Source organism: Dama dama, chromosome 29 (genome assembly GCF_033118175.1).
Source record: "Dama dama isolate Ldn47 chromosome 29, ASM3311817v1, whole genome shotgun sequence".
NCBI classification, from domain to species: domain Eukaryota; kingdom Metazoa; phylum Chordata; class Mammalia; order Artiodactyla; family Cervidae; genus Dama; species Dama dama.
Window position 1 is genome coordinate 25,750,671 of NC_083709.1, and position 22,422 is coordinate 25,773,092.

Here is a 22,422-nt window from a genome sequence, read left to right on the forward strand (position 1 = left end):
GAGCACAGTATCCATGACTCCCAGTCAGTTATGGGCCTTTGTGTGGCACATGGGCTTTCTCTGGTTGCAGCATGCAGGAGCTTTTCTAGTTGCAGCATGCAGGCTTCTCTAGTGTGGAACACAGGCTCTAGAGTGCATGGGCTCAGTAGTTGTAGTGTGCAGGTTTAGTTGCCCTGTGGCATGTGGGATCTTAGTTCCTTGACCAGGGATCAGACCTGTGTCCCCTGCATTGGAAGGCAGATTCTTAACCACTGGACCCACTAGGGAAGCCCCTGTATTTTTTAAGCATCACTCTGGCTATGGTCTGGAAATAGATTGCAGAAGAACAGCAGTGGAAGCAGGGTAACAAATTAGCTCCATTGTAACTCCCCAAGAAAGAGGGGATGGTGGCTTGGCTGGGAGTAGTCACTGTGGAGGTGGTGAGAAGGGGGGGATGTGGTAATTTGAAGGTAAACTTCAAATTTACTGATGGATTAGGTGAGCAGTTAGAGGAAAAGAGGAGTCAAGAATAATCTCTCTTTTCTCTCTTTTCTGTTTGTCTATTTGCCTATAACAACTAGATAACTACAGTTGTTATTTTCTGAGATGGGAACACTGTGTGAGGAGCTTATCTGGAGATTACAGAAATGAAAATCTATTGTAGACCTCTGCTGTGTTTTAGAAGTCTCAATGTCGTTTTGCAACTTGCTTTTTCATTTTTGTGGGCTTCTTTCCAATTTCAAATACAGATATATTGCCTCATTATATTTTGAGGGCTGCCCAGTATTTCTTGTCTGGATGTGTCATTCTTGATTGAACTAGCTCCCTCAGGATGGACTTTTGGGTTATTTCCATTTTTGTGTGTGTGTGATTGTAAACCATGATGCTTAACAATGATATTATTTATACCTTGCCACGTAACAAGATAGCCCAAAACTTAGTGGCTTAAAAACAACATGTAATATGTCTCAGTATCTCTGGGTTAGGGGTCAGAGCATAGCCTAGCTGAGCTCTCCAGTTCGAGATCTCTCTCCAGGCTGAAACCAAGGTGCAGGCTGGGGATACAGTGTGGAGGAATCTGCTTCTGAGTTGACTCAGTGGTTCTGGGCTGGATTCAGTTGCTGATGGAGTGTTGGCCCGAGGGCCTTCATTCCTCACCGGCTATTGACTCTCAGAGGGAGAACTCACAGCATGGCAGCTGACTTCATCAAAGTGGACAGATGAGAGAGTGGAAGAATGTGTAAGCACGACAAAAATCACCATCTTTAAAATCTCAGAAACACGCCCCATTCCTTTTGCTGTATTCTGTTCACTAGAAGTCAATCACTAGGTCCCTCACTCAGGCAGAGAGGATTACTCAAGTGCCATGGATACCTGAGGGCTTCCCAGGTAGCCCCAGTGGTAAAGAAGCTGCCTGCCAATGCAGGAGCGTGAGATGCGGGTTCGATCCCTGAGTCAGGAAGATCCCCTGGAGGAGGGCAGGAGACTGAGATCATTGAAGCCCATCATGGAAGTCTGCCTATCACTATAGCCCTGTATAGTTGTCTTTTGATAGATTATTAAAGGTGGATTTGCTGAAGGAAAGCATTAGTCTCTGAGTTGTGTCCAACTCTTTGCAACCCCATGGACTGGAGCCTGCCAGGCTCCTCTGTCCATGCGGATTCTCCAGGAAAGAATACTGAAGTGGGTAGCCATTCCCTTCTCCAGGGGATCTTCTTGACCCAGGGATTGAACCTGGGTCTCCTGCCTCCTGGCAGGCAGATTCTTTTACCGTCTGAACCACCAGGGAACCCCCTTGCTAAAGGAAAAGGTGTGCATATTTAACAAGTTCAAGAAAGGGAGTTCCCTGGTGGCCTAGTGGTTAGGATTCTGGGCTTTCACTGCTGTGGCTCCGGTTCAATTCCTGGTCAGGGACCTGAGATCTTGCAAGCTGCATGGCAACAGCCAAAACAAGTATAAGTAAATAAAATTAAGTTTCAAGTATAATACTATAAGATTTCTTCTCAAAAGTGTTACTGCAGATTTCAAAGTTCATCTTGATGGGACTATTTGCTATTACCTGAGAGGGAGAGGTTGTAAATGCTTCAAGAGCCTTTGCCAGATTTTGTCAGGAGTCTCTCTTCCCCTCCTGTCTTCCTTCTCGCCCCTCCAAAATTTCCCAGAACCAGAAATAGCTGTGCATCTTGCAATAGAAATGACAGGAAGGTTCTAACCAGCAGGTACATGCCATTCCGTCATCGTGGCTACTAGTCTAGGCTGTGCTGACCTGGGTTGTGCCACTGAGAAATGTCATTGCCTTTACTTGTTTGCTGGCTTGAGTGAGCTTTTTGCAGCCAGCTTTGGTGAGAGAGATGAAAAAGCAATACATGGGGAGGGTAGATGGGGCAGATGAGAACTAGGAAACACCACTTGAATCACTTCTAAATCCTCTGTCCTCAGGAGTTTCTGGTGGAGGAATGAGGAGGTGTACGTTTATTTCTTCATTAGTCAGAAAGAATCTTTACTTAAAAGGACCCTCCTGTTTACTTGGATAGGGTTGGAGGAAATGAAAATTGCTTTATCTCCTTCCCACACACTTTTGGTGGTTTTATAAAATTATCCATAAGCACATCCTAAACCTAGATTTGTTATAAAGACGAAGCAAGCGTGTTCCAAGTATATGGCTGCCCTCAGGTCGGGTGGCCTAGCAGAAAGCTTAGGTTCTCTCTGCAGCTTAGGTCCCTTCCTAAGGGAAAATGCACGCCGAGGCCGCTTCCTCCTGGGAGCAAGGTGGACAGGGATGTGGAGCTGGGGAGAGTGCGTGACCCGTGATGGTGCTGAGGGAACATATTACTGGGGTTCCTGTTTGTGGCCAGCCTCTTGGGTGGAGGAGGGACTGGAATGCCCCATGCTCTGTCCCGACTTTCCACTTTCAGGCCCCTACGTGGCCCCCACAAGCCCCGAGGCCCTCCTTGAATGTAGATCAGTTTGGCGTGCTAGCTCTCAGCGCAGCAGTTCCGTCTCTGCTTGTGATGCCAGCTTGGAAAACTTCTTGAACTGGGCATCTCCAGGGCCAAGGCCAGGCCTCCTTACTGTCTGGGCCCTTGCGTGAGCCCGGCACTGCAGGAGCCAGCCTGGAGCGGCTTCACTGGCCAGCAGGACCAGGCCCCCCGCCCTCCCCCATCGGCTCTCACCCAGGGGCCTGTGCAGGTTGTGCTCACATTTCACAAGATGATGCTGCTAGATGAGAAAAACATGTGCTTGCATCCGTACGGTGAGCCCAGCCATGTGGATTGCCGTCCCTGCAGAAAGGAGACCCTGAGAGCAGTGACCTTTCAAACGGAAATAAATGAGGGCTCCTTGGCCATCCTTGCCCCGCTCTGTCAGGTTTTGTCTTTTTCTAGAAACCATGCCGAGTTAGGCCAAATTCAGGGAGAGGAAATAAGGCCCAGCTCATTGCATAATCACCCTCAACTTCTAGGATGTGGGGCCAGCCATCTTGTGATTTCAAATATAAATATTTGCAAACGGTTTCTGTCTTGATCGGTTATGCAAAAATCTGTGTTTAAGATATGCCGAGGTGGCTGTTAGATGTGTTTCCTTTTTTAATGGGCCAGTCTTCTATCTTTGGAACTTTGTTTTTTCAGTCGTCAACTGTGTTAAAGCATTCGTTTTGTTTTTTTTTTTTAATTGACTGACAGTCGGTGGGAGAAATGTTTGTGGTTATGCTTATAGGAGTTTTTATAGATTCCTGTATCATTTTCTTCCAAAAGGAATTTGAGTCATTTAAACTGTTTAAACTCACGTGGTTGCTTTTGGCTTTTTTTTTCTCCTTAAGAATAAAACATAGTTTAAAGAAAATAAAGTGCAGTTTAGATAGTATTAAACACCTGCTTTGGTCTCTTGAGTGGTAGGTGGTTGCTGTTTTCCTAGGAGTGGTGACTGTGTTTCTGTTTTTCCTCTTTTTCTTCGAACAAATAGAGGAAATCTCTAATGGAGACTTTCTCAGCAAGACATATTGATGAATGTAGAATCTTAAATGAAAAAGAAGTCAGTGGATGTGGCTTCTTGGCCTCTATGCTTGGACCAGAAATAAAGCGAGCCCTCACCGCAGGCGTTTGGCACCAGGCTGTTGTTTTCCACCAGTTTGCTTCAGCAGCACACTTCTCCAGGCAAAAATTCCCTAGCCTTTGGAGATTTTTAAGGGCCTCCCACCAACCTTGTTTCATTGTTTTCGAGAAAAGTGGTGTCACCCTCATTTGTCATTAAAGAATAGTGTGGGAAAAATAAATAAACTGACCCAAAGAATAAAACAGGAAAAACAAAAACCACTCCCCTAAATGAATGAAAAAATTTACACCCATCACCCTTTTGTGGAGTAGCTCTTTCCATGCAAATTGGTTTAGAAACTACAGGAAGATTTTTTTTTTCTTTTGATTTTTTTTTGGGGGGGGTTGGGTTGTCTTCTGTTTTTAACATTATTGGCAAGTCTACCCATTGTGCTTACATAAGAAAATAAAAATTAAGATTTTGGTATTAAAACAGCACCTCTGGACTCAGGATGAGTTTTTCTGGCACTGCCCTGAGAGAACTTGATTTCCTGTCATAAGATAGTAGGCATAAATGTCCAATCAACACAGGCTTCCTGGCTGGCTTCTCTGAAGAAGCCTCCTAAACTGGGCTATTGCCCTCGTGAAAGGCGGCTAGAGGGAGGAGTCAGAGCACCAGACTTGGCCAGAAATTCCCTGCTGTTCCTCACTCCCAGGACTGGCCAAGGTGGGTCAGACTCTTGAAGAACCGCCTTACTGAGTGCCTACTGTGTGCCAGACCCACTGTGAACCTCTTCTCATCTCTTGTCTTATTCCATCACTTTTTTATATTTTTCTATAATTTGGTCCTGCATAAGACATCATTTAGGGGAAAAAGACTATGTTGCTTTAAAGAAAAAAAAAAAAGACTTAATAACCACAGGGGAATTAAAGAAAAATTGTAATATATAATATACATGTATATATATATGATATATACATAAAACATATGCATGTGTGTATATATATATTGTTGTTTGTTGTTTAGTCATTAAGTCGTGTCTGACTCTTTTGAGACCCCAGGGACTATAGCCTGCCAGGCTCCTCTGTCCATGGGATTTCCAAGGCAAGAATACTGGAGTCTGTTGCCATTTCCTTCTCCAGGGGATCTTCCCAACCCAGGGATCAAATCTGTGTCTCCTGCATTGGCAGCTGGATTCTTTACCTCTGAGCCACCAGGGAAGCCCCAGTATATACATACATACATATACACATATAATATTATATTATAGATTATAGATTATATAGATTATATATATTTATATTATATAAATAGAAAAAGAATATATAAATATGTATATAAGCTTCCTTATATATATGCATATATACATATATATGTATATATATGTATAAATATATATAATATATAGGCTTCCTTATATATATGTGTGTGTGTGTGTGTGTATATATATATATATATATAGGCTTCCCAGGAGACATAAGAGACAGAAGTTCAATCCCTGGGTCAGGAAGATCCCCTGGAGAAGAAAATAGCAACACACTCCAGTATTCTTGCCTAGAGAATCCAATGGACAGCGGAGCCTGGTGGGCTGTAGTCCACAGGGTCACAAAGAGTCAGACACAGCTGAAGCGACTTAACACACGCGCACACTGCTAAGTTAGGACCAGTGACCCGTCTCCTGCATTGGCAGGTGGATTCTTTACTGCTGAGACACCAGGGAGCCCCAGTATATATGTATATAGCTTCAGCTGAAGTGTTGAAAGAGAGTGTTATATTGAAGTTGGGGGCAGTTTTGAAGGGCAGCTAGGTATCACATTCGGGTAGACATTTAAGAGATTTGTGGCTTAGTGGAAAGAGCACTGGCTCCGAGGTTCACACTTTGTTTGTTTCAGCTCCAATCTGTCCTAAGTGTGGGCCTCACCTCATTTTTCTGGGATTAGGTGTGTTTGTTTCTGGTTTTGTGTTGAGTACATCAAGAGGATGAATTAAGTGATTTTCTCAGGCTCTTCCTGCTGTGAAACCCGCCCCACAATGATCTTGCTCCCAGGCCCGTCCAGCCTATCCATAGTGCATGGGTGGTAGGATCTTGGCTTGAGGAGAGTGGGTTTAAGGTGTTCAGGATGACATAAGGAGACAGGTTAGGGGCCAGGATGCCTGCTGCCATGTCTCACTGTGAAGGGTATGAAGGGTGGATCTGGCAGAGGTGGACGCTGGACACGGGCACCAACGTCACAGAAATAAAGTTTGCACTAAACAAGGTGATGTGATATGTTTTCTTCTTATATACATATTAAAAAAAAAATTCTCCAAGCTGATTTCCCTCTTCTCTTCCCCATTATTTTTCCTTTGAGGTATATTTTTTAAACTTACTTTCTTCATTCATACATTTATTTAATATATATTTGAGTGTCTTTTTGGTTTGGACACAATGCTAAAAGTTGGAGCTCTAACTGTAAAATGAAAATGAATAGACTTCATGCTATTGTGGATCTCACAGCTTAATTAAAATCAAGAAATTATTTCAGTAATACTAGATGCCAGAACAGATGGAACTATATCAAAGTTTTGAGTGACTATAGATTAGAAATCTAGCAAGCAAAATGTCATAAATTCTTTAGCTAAGCAAAAATTTATAACTTTTCTAAAATATATGTTATACATACTATTTATTTATATATGTGTACAAAGCTTTTCTATTACACTTGATAAAGGCTTGAGAAAGAACAATGATAAAAGAGACAGAGGAATTGGAAAACAAACTAAGTGAAATGGGAGCACTGCTTATGAAATTGAAAAAGGGTAACAAACTTGATAAAAGATCATCATGTAATCCAGTTGTTTTTAAACATGACTGCTCATTAGCATCACATCTGCTTTGGAGAAAAACAATTCCTGGGCATTAAACTTATTTTTTAAACAAAATACAGAAGTTAGGGTTAGAGGCCTCTGTAGCGTCATACAAAGATGGCTACAAAGATCTACCGTGAGTTGTGAAACATTCTTTTAAGGCCGGCCATCCTTCCAAAGGAGCTGACTTTTCGGTGGATGCTGGAAAATGAAAACGTGGACGCTGTTTAGATTGGCCTGGGGAACCACAGGTCTAGTGGCCGCTAATGATTCTCTGGTTACTGAAAAGGTTTTTTTTTGTTGTTGATCATCCTTTCCTCGTGATTCTGGGAGTGTGGCCCTCTCAGCTGGAGAAGGGACTGTTGTATCTGTGCAGCATTTGATTAGAAATGATCTAGATATGCCATTGAGCCACACAGCTTCCTGTTCGTGCTGGGTCAGCACTGGTCCCCGTGCTGTGATGCAGGCTAGGGTGGGATCCCAGGGTTCTGGGGGCAGGGATGGGCCAGATGTGTGAGCACAGAGATGCAACACAGCGTGAGGTTACGGCATGAGTATGAGAGAGGTGGGTACAAGATGCAGGTGTCACTGGACAAAGATGGTGAGCCATCCTGCTCTTTTCCTTCCTCTTTTCTCTACCTCTTTTTCTTTCCTCTACCTTGCTCTCTGTCCTTTACCAGAGGTTGAAGTTAACCCCGAGAGACCCTTGAGGCTACGAGGCTGGGCAAGGGAGAGGCCTTACCTGGGTGGCTCAGAGGCCTTATCTTATCATGGTTTAGATTCCATGTTTAGATTCTATGGCCAGAAGGCTGCTGGCCATACCCTGTTCCTGGACAGTGAAAAGAAAGTGAAAGTGAAGTCGCCCAGTCCTGTCCGACTCTTTGCGACCCCATGGACTGTAGCCCATCAGCCTCCTCCGTCCATGGGATTTTCAGGCAAGAGTACTGGAGTGGGTCGCCATTCCCTTCTCCAGGGGATCTTCCCGACCCAGGGATCGAACCCAGGTCTCCTGCATTGTGGGCAGACACTTTACCGTCTGAGCCACCAGGGAATCCTGGACAGCAGCCACCTGCAACCTGGGACTGTCAAGCCTTGAGCTCACAGACTGTTATGGAATGTCCAGAGACGCCTCACGGACGAAGGGTGCCTCCCTCTCTGTGCCCGGGGCAGCACAATAACCGGGAGAGATGCTCCCCTCGACGGTCTCTGCCGTCTGAGTCGACCCTTAAGGAGACTATGCATGCCTGGTGTGGAGACACAGAGCTTCTGCAGATAAGTAAGTTATGTTGTCTTAAGCAGGGCTATCCTTGGATTGATAATACCAAAGCTCTGCTAGAAAACAGCTACGTTTACATAGGCAAGCTTGTGTGCAAAACCTGATATTAGCATCTCCAGGAGGCCCCCCCTGAAACAAATAATATCAGTCTTCTCTAAATGGTTTCTGAAAAAATTGATAGAAACAACAACAGATCAGCCTTATTCTTTATAGAAGCCAGACTGGAGGACGTAGCTCTAGGTCTGTTAGTGAAATTTGCTTGTTAAATCTAGACCCTAAGTTTACCCACCTTTTCCCAGGCAGTGCTGGAGACATGGGCTTCCTCCATTCAGAAAGCTGAAGCAGCAAATAGCATACTCGCTGAGGGCAGGCACCTCTCTGGAGGCAGACTGAGCCAGCTGAGCATGCCCAGTTGATTCTCCTCATATTTACCAGTGACAAGAGTCAATCCCTCCACTTCCCCTGGGGTAACATTAGTAAAAGGACAGAGAAAGGCCAGGTGTTTCCTTAGGGAAAATTCTTCCTAATAAAACCCAGGAATGGGGACATGAAGCTGTCCTTCAGACTCCAAGATTTTATACATTTTGAAGTTCAGGTCTTATGGAGAGGATGTCAAAGGACAGCCTGGTTATGCTTAGGAACCCTGTTGGTCAGGAAGCCATTTGAAACTGGATACTATGAGAAATCTGGGTTAATAAATGTAACATTTGAAATCTGTCTCTCTTTGCTCACACTGTCTCACTTATCTCTCGAACACGTGGTGCTATTCATGTCAATTCAGTCGCTCAGTCCTGTCCGACTCTGCAACCCCATGGACTGCAGCACGCCAGGCCTCCCTATTCATCACCAGCTCCCGGAATTTACTCAAACTCATGTCCATCGAGTCAGTGATGCCATCCAACCATCTCATCCTCTGTCGTCTCCTTCTTCAATCTTCCCCAACATCAGGGTCTTTTCAGATGACTCAGGTCTTCGCATTAGGTGGCCAAAGTATTGGAGTTTCAGCTTCACTGTCAGTCCTTCCAGTGAATATTCAGGACTGATCTCCTTTAGGATGGACTGGTTGGATCTCCTTGCAGTCCTAGGGACTCTCAAGAGTCTTCTCCAACACCACAGTTCAAAAGCATCAATTCCTTGGCGCTCTGCTTTCTTTATAGTCCAACTCTCACATCCATACATGACCACTGGAAAAACCATAGCCTTGACTAGATGGACCTTTGTTGGCAAAGTAACGTCTCTGCTTTTTAATATGCTGTCTAGGTTTCTCATAACTTTTCTTCCAAGGAGTAAGTGTCTTTTAATTTCATGGCTGCAGTCACCATCTGCAGTGATTTGGATGATATTGGTGTTATTACAAAGACATAGTGTGTAGCCCAGGGGAGGAACTAGTTAAGGGGCAGAGTCTAGACTGAAGCCTATGTCTTTCTGGCTCTGAAAGCAGATCTCTGTCCGGTTTTCCAGGTGACCACATTGTTTACAATTGCTTGTTTGATTCAGTTTTATTTCAAGCCTCTCTTTTAGTTGTTGTGGATGTGTTCAGGAACACAGAGAGGATAGCGTCATGTAAATGATGGGGTGCTTACCTCTCAAGCACCGTGGAGTTATCCTCCTGTCCATCTGTTTCACCTGTGTTGTTCAGTCCCTCAGTCGTGTCTGACTCCTTGCGACCCCATGGACTGCAGCACACCAGGTTTCCCTGTCCTTCACCATCTCTTGGAGTTTGCTCAAACTCATATCCATTGAGTTGCTGGTGCCATCCAGCCATCTCACCCTCTGTCGCCCCCTCTCCTCCTGCCCTCCGTCTTTCCCAGCATCACGGTCTTTTCCAATGAGTCAGTTTCATCTACTCAGAAGCTCGCTGGTGGATGTTTGTTTTCTCTCTTTTGAGAGTTTCTGGGGATGCAGCCTAAACCCTCCAGTGGGATCCCTGTGTTTGATAAGAGGGGTAACTTCCTAATCGGTTGAGAAAGTTATTCTGTTATCAGCACACAGAGATCATAGCTGAGTTAAATCCTAATGTGTTGTATTATATGTAAAGCATTTAAAATTTTTAAATGAGGAATTTTATATTTCCTTCCAAAAAAGTGTTTGAGAGATTAATGGGAGGGCGTGGGACATGTAATGTGTCCTGTTATATCAAAATGCATGAAATAATATTGCACTAGGTTTTATTACATGCAAAAATGCTGGAACTCCTTCACAATATTAAGTGGGTTATAAATATTGGGGAATCTTGACTCATTGTCAGATCATTTAGATTAATGTTATTTCCTTTTGTCTGAGAATTACAAGTCCATTCAAATGAAGCCAGAAGGAAGCATTTGATTTCTTACTTTCATCCTCCCATTGCCACCCCTTCCCCTTACTCATAAACACACACAATCTAAGTGTTTGATAGTGAGTCAGTATTCCCCAATATTTATAGCCCACTTAGCTTAACTGAATCATTTTCCATTACTCATATCATTTATTGGTGTTAACGTCGGAATTCGTAGTTCGTTTGTCACCAGTCACCGTGTAAATAGGGCTTCCCCGGTGACCCAGCGGTAAAGAATCTGCCTGGAGTGCAGGAGCCGCAGGAGACATCCCCTGGAGAAGGGCATGGCAACCCCACTCCAGTATTCTCGTCTGGAAAATCCCATGGACAGAGGAGCCTGGCGGGCTGCAGTCCATCGGGTCGCAAAGAGTCGAACATGACTGAAGCGGGCGCGCACACTGCTTCACTGTCAATAACAATGTAATGATTTTCCATGGAAGAAGTGCTTTCATGTGAGCTGTCGCTTTTGATTCTCACAGCAAAGCAATAACGAAAATCTTGAGAGGTAAGCACCATTATTTTTTTAAAGAAAATAGAACTGAGGTGCATAAAGGGTGCCTTATGCAAAGATATAGCCATCAGAGTCATTGCCAGGTCCTGACTGCACACCGCAAAGGTTCAAGAAATACGTGTCCCTGGGGGTGGCACGTGACTGTGTGCATAGCGCTGGGTCTGTGTTTCTCCCGTCCTCTTCCATAACCCCCTTAGATGACTCTAGAAGTTCCTCTGGTCTTTTTTTGGTGAACTACTTAACTGTTTAAGAGGCAGTCTTTTTCATTGTTTTTTTAACTTAGTAACTTATTTATTCATTTCCTTTTGGCTGTGCTGGGTCTTTGTCACTGCGCATGGCTTTTCAATAGCTGCAGCGACGGGGGCTGCTCGCTAGTGTGGTGCACGGCCTTCTCGTTGTGACGGCTTCTCTTGCTGCGGAGCATGGGCTCCCAGTTCAGTTCAGTTCAGTTCAGTCGCTCAGTCGTGTCCGACTCTTTGCGACCCCATGAATCACCTGTCCCTGTCCATCCCTGTCCATCACCAACTTCCGGAGTTTACCCAAACTCATGCCCATCGGGTCGGTGATGCCATCCAGCCATCTCATCCTCTGTCGTCCCCTTCTCCTCCTGCCCTAGGTCTTCTTAATTAGGGTTAAGGGTTTTGGAGTTCACTTGGCTACTTACTGTTCCCGTGACCTGGGACAAGTCTTAATCTCACTGTGTCTCCAGTTTCTCTAAGTATAACCTGGGGATAGCAATACCCAGTTCATAATTTTCTACTTAAATAAATAGTAAAATGTTAGTTATTTGACTATTATATGAGATTGAGTAGAATTTTAACCATTCTAATATTCCAATTGGCTATTTGCTTTCTGAAGAATCTGACTTGCTATTAAAACTTGTATCAGGAGGGAGGCTCAAGAAGGAGGGGCTACTTATCGCTGATTCATGTTGTTGTGCAGCAGAAATGAACAGAACATTGTAAAGCAATTATACTCCAAAAAAAAAAAAAAATTTAAAAATGGCACAAACTTTCAGTTATAAAATGAAGCATATAATATACAATATGATATTATGATACAATATGATAAATATAATTAACACAGCTGTGTGTTATGTGTGAAAATTAAAAGAGTAAATACTGAGCTCTTATCACAACGAAATATATTTTTTTCTTTTATTTTGTGTCTGAGTGGATGGATGTTCAGTAAACTTATTGTGGTAATTATTTCATAATGTATATAAGTCAAATCATTACATTGCTTACCTTAAACTTACACATGCTGTCTGTCAATTATACCTCAATAAAATTGGAATAAAGAGACTTAGCATCATAATATGATTCAAAGGATGGTGATGATGATAGCAGCAACCATGTTATTCACTGCCCTCTGTGTTCCAAACATTGAACAAATATACCCCCCTGGAATTCCCACAGCAACCCTACAGATGGATGTGTTCTTAGCCACTGGGCTATATTACCTCCAAATTTTGCCTACCATTGCTGTCAATTCTACCCATCCGTCCCCCCCAGCTTAAAATAGTACCCTTTGGAAAATTTGAAATGTATTTTCCAATTTCCAGTCGTCTAGCCCACTATTTGTTCTCTGCCGCCTTCAAAGGTCTCTTGCAGTGCTTCCAGACGTCATGCATAAATTCCCATTGTGCCAGGGGTAAAAATTTTCCAGACTCTGAGACTCAAATTCACTTAGAGTGGCTAAAAGTAAGTAAGTCTGTTAATAGTTACAGAAACCAACTTCCTTGAATTTGAACATTTTTCCTTTAAAGCAAGACTTTTCCAAGAAAGAATTGGCATATCCTGTCTCAAGGAGAAAGAAGGAAATGGTAATTGACAATGACCTTTATCCCAGTATCCGATGGAGGTTCTCACTGGCATCGTACCAGCTAGTATGCACCTGTGCTTTGAGAAGTAAAAAAGCATTTTTTATTTGTCGTAATTTTTTATTTCACATGTTAAATTAGCTCTATCTGTAGTTACCACCTCATCCTCCATTTCTCTACTATCTGCCTAGGTATTGTGGTCCCAACAAATCATGATTTTATTTTTAACTACAAAAATATTTTTTAGCTAGGTGAAAGATTTGGGAATAGAGAGCAAGTGGATTGCTAACTTGGAGAGGTTTTTTTCCTTTACAAATTATTAAAATAATTAGGTTGCATTTCATAAATATTAAATGTGTCAACTGCATATTTATCTTACAATAATTTTACTTTCATTGTTTATTTTTGAAACTATGATAAGATTGGATCAACCCTGTGCAAGGTAGAACCAAAGATTTGCCATCTCCCTCATTAGTGGGAATCTGAACCAGTCTCTACTGGGCTCAGGAAGGCCTTTATTTAAGAGAACTTTATCCTCTTTAAGAAAAAATATTTTTAAAGGTCTGTCTTTTCTTCAGCACAGTGTGAGTATATGGTAAATTGCGCATCTGCAAGCCAAGTTGTTCAGTTGTGTCCAACTCTTGTGACCCTATGGACTGTAGCCGCCAGGCTCCTCTGTCCATGGGATTCTCTAGGCCAGGATATGACAGGTTGCTTCTTTACCACTAGCACCACCTGGGAAGCCCATATGGTAAATTAAACCACACCAAATAACTCCCACACTGTCTATCGTTCTATTCTTTTCAGTCTTTCTTACCACTAAGTGTCCTCTTCTGAATAGCGATGTTTCCGAGCCTGTGGAGGATTCTTACGGGTCTCTGCTATAAAACCTGTGCATTGACCTACCACTGCTGTTGTGCCGCTGCAATGTACAAGCTTGCATGCAATATTTTTATCTTTGGAGGACATACTCATATTCTTAATGCTAGACTGCCCACACTGGTGACTTAAATATGCAAATAAGCAATGAGAAAACAACTTGAATGGACACCGAAGAGCTAGAAATTAATGGGGAGTGATGGTCACGTGACAGACTTCTGTAGGGCTGCACCTGTTTGTACCGACTTGATCTGTGTTCAGAAATAATCTGGGCATTTTAAAGCTCTGAAATCATACATGCCTTTGAAGATGAAATTGAGGCAACACTGTTTTTCCCAACTAGTCTAAAATGCAACAATATGGCGGCTCAAAGATGAGGAGATAGATCATCAAAAAAAAAAAAAAGCAAGATTGCTTCTTAGGCAGGAATCTCTCCAATCTGGGGACTGTTTTGTGAGCAAAGATAGCACCTAATGACTAGGCAGGAGTAAAATATTCCATAAAGATCGATAGAGTCACATTTTAAGGTACAATCCATCTATTGGAGCCTAAGAAGGTCAGATGATGTAGAAATTATTTGTGCGCACACCCATGCGTGTGCACACACATACATACATACATACATACATTTCTCTAAAATAAAAACCTAATCTACTTGTATTCAATATTTGACGTGTTACAGGAGGGTTCTATGGACTCTTCTAGCCCTAAAGAGAAAAAATATAGTGGAAAGGTAAGAAATCAGATGAGTCATTCTTTAATTTCAAAGAGCTGCAATTTTAGGTAGCTCATGGGAAAGCAGCAGCCGCTTTGAGAGAGAAGTTGGACACATATCTTGACCTCTCAGGAGAGGATGCCTCAGAACAGCCCAGCTGTTGGTAAAATCTGACCTCAGTGTGCTGGCAGTGAACTTGCAGCTTCAGGTCAAATCCCCAAATAATGAAAGATAGGAGAAATAATGAAAGATAGGAGGAAAACTGGTTTGGTTTTATTTTTGTCGTTTCACTTTGATGCAACAGGTTCTTCATTCACTGTCATTTATTCATTCATTCAGCAAACACGTAGTCAAGTTGGCTCTGTTCCAGGCATCATCCTAGCTCCTGGGGGGCCCCACAAAGAAGATGGCACAGAAATTCCCTCATGTGAGGTCCTTCTGGGGCTCCCATGTTCCTAAGTCCTTCCTGTAGTGCACTGCCCTGCTAGCTGGTCCGGCCAGAAGGAGTGTTTCATCCTACAGAGAAGACAGTAAGCTCCTTCCCCTGGCTAACGTCGCTGTGGTCCCTCTGCTTTCTGCCCCACCCAGCCTCTGTACCACCAATTTCTAGAGATGCTGAAGAGGATGCGTCTCTCTGGAGTGGGTGGGAGAGTTGTTTCATTTCTCCCTTCTTCTTGGCGAGGACTCTGATTTTTCAACTAATAAGTTAGAAGACATCAAGAGGAAAAGAAAAATAAGAACTTCCCTTGCCAGTGTTGCTTAGTTACCTCGACAACATTTCCTTGCCGCCCAGCTGAATGTTCTCTGCATATTTTTATAGCGCACATATTTTATTGCTATATTGATCTATTTAGCAGAAAATATGGAGAACACATGGCGCTCCTGTCAATTCCGTGCTGTTTATTTGGATTTCCATTTTTCTCTTCATTGTCCTTTTCATTCCTGACCTGAGTAATACTGTACAGGAATCCCATCATAATCCATGTGGGGGCATTTAACTCTGTAGCTAAAAAGGCAAAAGTCGAAGAACTGACCTTAAAATTAGACAACAAACTGTGGACTTTCCAAAGGCAGGGCCTGGATTTTAATTAGCTCTGTGTCCTTGATGTCTGGTCCTTTAGAAAAGGTTTATTGGTGGCATGAGCAGTTGGCTTCAGACATGTCTTAAGTACCAGCATTGTAATGGGTGTTATTCATAACATAGAATTTGCTATAGTTTTAGCCAGGGGGCAAAACTGGTGACTTGAGCTTTTCTTTCTGGAGACCGGACAAAGACAGAGAAAAGTGACTGTCTTGTTGCTTCTGCCACATTGTTTAGCCAAAGCAGCTTTCCTGCATGAGGCCGTGGGAGCAGAAGGAGAGCCACAGTCCATCTGGCATTTACGAGAAGGTATTCACAGGGAACCTCCTGGATTCAGGGGCTGTGCTGTCCGAGGCAAGCCAGATCAAAAGACCTGGTCATTGTTACCATCTGTCAAGGCAATTGTATTCAAAACACTGAGTCTCTCCTTGTTCTTTTTCTCAGACAGACACACACTCAGCTGAAAAGAGGTTTGTTTTTTTAATTGGAGTCTAGTTGCTTTAAGCAAAATGGCCTTAAAAGCAAACAAACAAAAAAACCCAGTAAGTTTAAATACATACAATGTCTGTAATGTGTTATGAAAATAGATGTGATTTCTCTTGGTGAAAAAATACTGGAAGTGTGATATTCAGATAATGTACAGTTTATAAATGAAAGAGTAAATTGAAGTTAAGAGTTCAGTGGGAAAAAAATGAAAACTAGGTTTATGAAGCAAACTCTTGACCAAACAAAACATGGAAGAGTGTTAGTTCTCCCCTTTCCCAGCTTGCTCACCCAGTACTCTTCAAAGCAAGTACTTTGGAGATTTTGTTAAAATATAGGCTTAGATCTACTGGGTCTGGGGAAAGGCCTGAGAGTCTGCATTTCTAACAAGCTCTCTTAGTTAGATCAGACCTTAGCTGAAGTGTCATCCATGGACTTAAAGATTTGGGAACTTGCTAGAAACCTAAATTGTTAGGTGCCAGCCCAGACCTACTGGACCAGAAGCTGCATTTTTAACAAGATCCCATGTTCATATTCAAGAGATGCTGCTCTAACCATTTCATAAGCCTACAGTGTCCATTGTGGGTAAGGATCCCTAATGGGGCTCTGTGTTAAAAGTCAGGTTGGATGGATTTCTTGGTGCCTTTTAATTTCAAAACTTTTGGGTATTTGCCTCAGTAGACCATCTGATCCTCAGATAAAGACACAGACAGGTGCCTCTTTGTTCGTTCAGTGGCATGATGAATTTGTTTTTATCTTTCTTGGAGTGCCCTTGTCTTTAAACATGGGGGCCCACTGACCAACCTATCCCTGTTCCAGAAAACTTTAGACAAAAATGTTTGACTGGAGGACTTCCCTGGTAGTCCAAGGGCTAAGACCCTGTGCTCCCAAGTGTAGGGCCTGGGTTCGATCCCTGGTCAGGGAACTAGATCCCATGTGCCACAGCTAAAGATCTCACATGCCACAACTAAGGCACAGCCAAATAAATAAATATTAAAAAAAAAAAGTTTGACCGGAAGAGACATCCCATATCTGAATGATGTCAGAATGATGAACATATTTGAAACAACACTAGAGGTCAGAGTTTTTGTTTCTTCATCTGTAAAATGGCAGTAAGAATACCACCAGTGCTAGCTTCCTTTATAGTCATGTTGTGAGGAGCTGGGAAATCTATATCTGAAGGGGCTTTGAAAACATAAAGATGGTCATGAGATTTAAAAACAACTTTAGTAAGGAAAAAAGTCATATGCATTTCAGTATCAGAGAGGTCTGGATTCAAAATTTAACCTTTCAGTTCAGTTCAGTCGCTCAGTCGTGTCCGATTCTTTGTGACCCCATGAATCGCAGCACGCCAGGCCTCCCTGTCCATCACCAACTCCCGGAGTTTACTCAAACCCATATCCATCGAGTCGGTGATGCCATCCAGCCATCTCATCTTCTGTCGTCCCCTTCTCCTCCTGCCCCCAATCCCTCCCAGCATCAGGGTCTTTTCCAATGAGTCAACTTTTCGTTACTATCTACTAATTTTGTGATTTCTGCAAAATTATTTCATGTGGTTGAGTCTCAGTTTCTTTTTTGACAAGATGATCATAAAACCATATATCATGCAGTGCGCATGTGCTAGGTGGCTTCAGTCCTGTCCAACTCTCTGCGACCTTATGGACTATAGCTCACCAGGCTCCTCTGTCGGTGGGATTCTCCAGGAAAGAATACTGGAGCGGGTTGCCATGCCCTCCTCCAGGGGATCTTTCTGACCCAGGAATCGAACCCGTGTCTCTCATGTCTCCTGCGTTGGCTAGTGGGTTCTTTACCGTTAGTGCCACCTGGGAAGTCCCCGTCATGGAGGTGAGGGTTAAAATGTGAATAATATATGTAAAAATCTGGTGCATAGTAGAGTTTAATAAATGGTAGCCAAGAGCAGCGCATTACATTACTTGGTTGAGAAATAATCCTCCAAAGATGATTTTTCCCTCAGTTAAGCCTGTGACACTGGGGCAAGAAAAAAGAGGCTAAGGGTTTGAATGGGGCTTCCCTGGTGGCTGAGTGGTAAAGAATACACCTGTAATGCAAGAGACCTGGGTTCGATCCCTGGGTTGGGAAGATCCCCTGGAGGAGGGCCTGGCTACTCACTCCAGTATTCTTGCCTGGAGAATCCCCATGGACAGACGAGCCTGGCAGGCTACATCCACCAGGTAGCAAAGAGTCAAGACACAACTGAGAGATTAATACAAAGGTTTGCATAAACGTTGATCTGGTTCAAGAGATTAACATCTTGAAGTAAGTTATGTGAGTATCTGTGATAGAAAAATCCCCAACCTCAAGCAAGGGTTTAATGTTTATTTAAACCTTAGTGAGTACCAGGCACTAGAGGGCTTTGTGATATGGAGGATTTGCTGTGATTATTCTGTACATTCCCTCGCTCTCAGCAGAGGCACCAGAGGGACGTGATGGTGTCCACGACAGCCTGGTACGAAGGTAGTCCTCCACGCTGGTGTCCGTGCACGGACACTCCAGGGCGTGGGGAAACAGCCAAATTAATGATGACGAGGGTCATGTAAGGTGATGAGAGAAGGAAGATTGCTTTGCGGACCGTGGGAATGGATGGTCCCCTCATTATCAGAATAACAGAACAGCAACTCTTATTTACTGGAGACGAGAGGGGGCGGCTGTTGGGTTCTTGCTGCTTTACTGTCAGCAATTAAGCATTTGCAATACAGAAGGACTATTGTCTCTTTTAAGAGGAAATAAAAGCCCTCCTCTCTCTAGCTATCCCAACCTCTAGCTCCTGGTTTTATTTTGGAAATGCTCTTTGAAGGCCTTTGGTTTTCTTGTTTCTTTTCAGGCAGATTCAGCCTTTGGGAAGTGTTTTTTTTTTTGTTTTTTTTTTTTTTTTTGCAGATGAGATTGCCCCTTTCTTTCCCTAGACTTTGCAGAGTTTTTGTGCTGATAACCTTCCTGGTGATGTTCTGAAGTGACCGGAAATGTGATTTCCCAGACAGCCAAAGGCAGGGTGTCACGTGACTTTTCCACACAGGTCTCCTTGTGGGGAGTGTGTATACTCACGCCAAGTGATGACGGAAAAAAATACCTCACTGATACACAGTCTGGCAGTGAAAACCTAATAGGAAGAGGATAGGATTTAGAGGAGGAAGTAAGCAGACTGAGGCTTCAGCGAGTTGCCAGAGGTCTTTAACTGAATAATCAACGCTTCTGAACCAAGACCAGAATCTATGAGAGAGTCTATGAGAGGGAATCGGGGTGTCTTAGATGGTCTTGGGTTCTTTTTTTGTTTTGCCTGAATAACTTAAGTTTGAATGCATCACCAAACCCTGTTGGAATGTGGCCTACCGGAACCCCTGCTTGGCAGGAAAATGGCAGATCAGTGGGGTTGTGCCTCACATCCATCTCAACAGATGCCACTGTGGCTCTGGCCACAGTTGTGGGTTAATTTGCTAGGGCTTGACCCTTGGGCAGATCAGCTATCTCCTCTCTGTTTTCAGGCCACAGGACACAGTCTTCACTTCCAGCCAGTCAATACTTGTGTTTTTAGGGGAATATGTGCATGGAAGGGCTAGGTAAAGAGGCTTTATGAATGAACCAGTAGGAAAGACAGATTGAGGAGGATCACTTTTTAGAATGTAAGACTATGTGGAAAGAGCATTTGCTGGGAGTCAAAAACTGAATCTCAATCCTAACCATGCCCCTACTCAGCATGGGGCCTTGTTTACAACTACTTTTATCTCTTGGATATGGTGGTTGCTTTGTGTGTGTGTTAGTCACTCAGTTGTGTCCGACTCTTTGCAGCCCCATGAACTGTCCATGAAATTCTCCAGGCAAGAATACTGGAGTGGGTTGCCATTTCCGTCTCCAGGGGATCTTCCTGACCCAGGGTTCAGAACCCGGGTCTCTTGCATTGCAGGCAGGTGCTTTACTGTCTGAGCTACTAGGGAAGCAGGTCTTGGAGACCCAGGGATAATGATACCTACTACAAATCTACTACACCTGCTCGAAATCTACTCTAAACCACACCAGGATTTTGAAAGGGTGAAATGAGGTGCCAGAGAAGAGAACAAAGCTGTGATGTCCAATATGACAACCACTAGCCACATGTGGCTTTTGGGATTATTATTTAATTAAATCAATCAATTTTTAAAAATTAATTAAAATTAAATAAAATGAAAATTTTAGTTTCTGAGTCATACTAGCCACCTTTTTAGTGCCCAGTAGACACTTGTGGCTAGTGGATACCATATTGGGCAATAAAGACATAGGACATTTGCATTATCACAGAAAGTTTTATGGGCAGCTCTGCCTGAAAGCACTATCTAGGGTGTGATATTAAATATGTGAAGGATGGCATGTTCAGGGGTGATAAATACTGTCACAGTTAGGGGTTCTTAGAAACAAAACGCACCCAAGTTGGCTGGAGTAAAATGAGATATTTGTTTGACTAATTCAAGAAAAACACATGTGCCCCAAAGGATCTCTTGAGAGTCCCTTGGACAGCAAGGAGATCAAACCAGTCAATCCTAAAGAAAAACAGCCCTTTTCCTAAGGGAAATCGATCCCAAGGATTGGAGATACAGCCAGACTTCAAGAGGAATTGGAACCAGTTCCTGAAAGACTATTGAGAACAAAAGAAGTATGGCTGAGTGCCTTTGATGTTTACCTAAAACTGTTGTATTTTTAATAGGCTATACCCCAATACAAAATAAAACGTTGAAAACAAAAGAAGCTACCCTCTCCCCACTGCCTCTCCCTCTTCCTCTTGTTGTTCTCTCCCTGTGACCACTTGTGTGTCTCTTTTTCTCTGTCCGTGGCATCTTCCTTCCTCTCCCCCTCCTTCACTTCTTCCTTTTCTTCTTTCTCTACCCCTTTCCTTCTCCTCTCTCCTCTCTCTGCAAGTCCAGGTTTCTCAACTGTACTACTCATGGTCCAAAGAGGGCTCCAAAGAATTCAGTTCTTAAAACTTGCTTTATTGCAGTATCATTGATTTACAGTGCTGTGTTGGTTTCCAAGGTACAGCAAAGTGATTCAGTTATACGTGTATATAATAGTTTGCATCTGCTACTCCCAAACACCAATCCTCCCCCAACCCTCCTCCTTGACAACCACCTTCTCTCTATGTCTGTGAGTCTGTTTCTATTTTGTAAATAATTTCATTTGTGTCAAATTTTAGATTCCACATATAAGTGATACCATATAGTATTTGTCTTTCTCTGCCTGACTTACTTCATTTAGTATGGTAATCTGCAGGTCCATCCATGTTGCTGCAAATGGCATTATTTAATTCTTCTTATGGCTGAGTAATATTCCATTGTGTATATATAACTACATCTTCTTTATCCATTCATCCGTCAATGAACATTTACGTTGTTTCCATGTCTTAGGTCTTCAGTTCAGTTGCTCATTGTCCGATTCTTTGCGACCCCAAGGATGGCAGCATGCCAGGCTTCCCTGTCCATCACCAACTCCTGGAGCTTGCTCAAATTCATGTCCATTGAGTCGATGATGCCATCCAACCATCTCATCTTCTATCATCCCCTTCTCCTCCTGCCTTCAATCTTTCCCAGCATCAGGGTCTTTTCAAATGATTCAGTTCTTTGCATTAGGTGGCCAAATATTGGAGTTTCAGCTTCAGCATCAGTCCTTCCAATGAATATTCAGGACTGATTTCCTTTAGGATTGACTGCTTGGATCTCCTTGCAGTCCTAGGGACTCTCAAGAGTCTTCTTCAACACCACACTCAAAAGCATCAATTCTTCGGCACTCAGCATTCTTTATAGTCCAACTCTCATATCCATACATGACTACTGGGAAAACCATAACTTTGACTAGATGGACCTTTGTTGGCAAAGTAATGTCTCTGCTTTTTAATATGCTGTCTAGGTTGGTCATAGCTTTCCTTCCAAGGAGCAAGTGTCTTTTAATTTCATGGCTGCAGTCACCATCTGCAGTGATTTTGGAGCCCAAGAAAATAAAGTCTTTTACTGTTTCCACTGTTTCCCCATCTATTTGCCATGACGTGATGGGACAGGATGCCATGAGCTTAGTTTTCTGAATGTTGAGTTTTAAGCCAGCTTTTTCACTCTGCTCTTTCACTTTCATCAAGAAGCTCTTTAGTTCCCCTTTGCTTTCTGCCATAAGGGTGGTGTTATCTGCATACCAGAGTTTATTGATATTTGTCCCGGCAATCTTGATTCCAGCTTGTGCTTCCTCCAGCCCAGCGTTTCACATGATGTACTCTGCATATGAGTTAAGTATGCAGGGTGACAATACACAGCCTGATGTACTCCTTTCCCGATTTCAAACCAGTCTTTTGTTCTCATGTCTTGGCTATTGTAAATAGTGTCAAGCAGACCCAGTTTTCATCACTTCTCAGGGATAATACAAAGGCTGGATCCTGATTCTAAGTTTCCAAGGGAAATTTGGTGTGAGGACCACCCCTGCTCCAATCAGGTGTGGCCAAGGGGATGGGGGTCG

At 43.2% G+C, this 22,422-nt stretch overlaps 1 protein-coding gene across 5 annotated transcripts in view; it reads left to right on the top strand.

The window, feature by feature from the left end:
• MOB3B (MOB kinase activator 3B) overlaps positions 1 to 22,422 on the top strand; it is a 230,711-nt gene that overhangs the window by 49,372 nt on the left and 158,917 nt on the right. The gene's annotated exons all lie outside the window — the stretch shown is intronic.